Genomic DNA, 556 nt, shown 5'->3' on the forward strand with positions numbered 1-556 from the left:
ATTTTTTCGTAAATAATAATGTTAAGCCTCATATAAAAATATGCCATGTGTATATATTCTGTGGTCAAAACTAGATGTTTTACCATTCACATGTATATCTAACTTACATTTGGCTTTATTTAACAACTAACATCAATAGCTACTGGATATAAGTTTAAATTAAAAGATCTTTCATATCTTAATATTGTATGTCGTCCCTCAGTTTTAATGTGCAAATATATATAAATGAATCACAAGTAATCTATTAGGTAGCGTTTGTTTTGAGGTACTGAGACAGAGATTGAGAGATTGAGACTCAGTATTGTGTTTGTTAATTCAGATATTGGTACTAAAATTTCTGTCTCTGTTTCTAAAATTTCAGTATTTCAGTACCTCAAAAAAGTAGGGACACAGGGGACTGAAATTTTTAGAGATGGAGACTGAAACTTTAATAACATTTTATACATAAAATACTTTCATTTCAATTAATTAATTTCAATTTTACCCTTTGTGCAAATTAAATTAGAGTTTCATTCTTGTTTCAATTTCTGTCTCCCATTTTACACCAAACAGAATA

Source organism: Arachis ipaensis, chromosome B09 (genome assembly GCF_000816755.2).
Source record: "Arachis ipaensis cultivar K30076 chromosome B09, Araip1.1, whole genome shotgun sequence".
In the NCBI taxonomy this organism is placed as follows: Eukaryota; Viridiplantae; Streptophyta; class Magnoliopsida; order Fabales; family Fabaceae; genus Arachis; species Arachis ipaensis.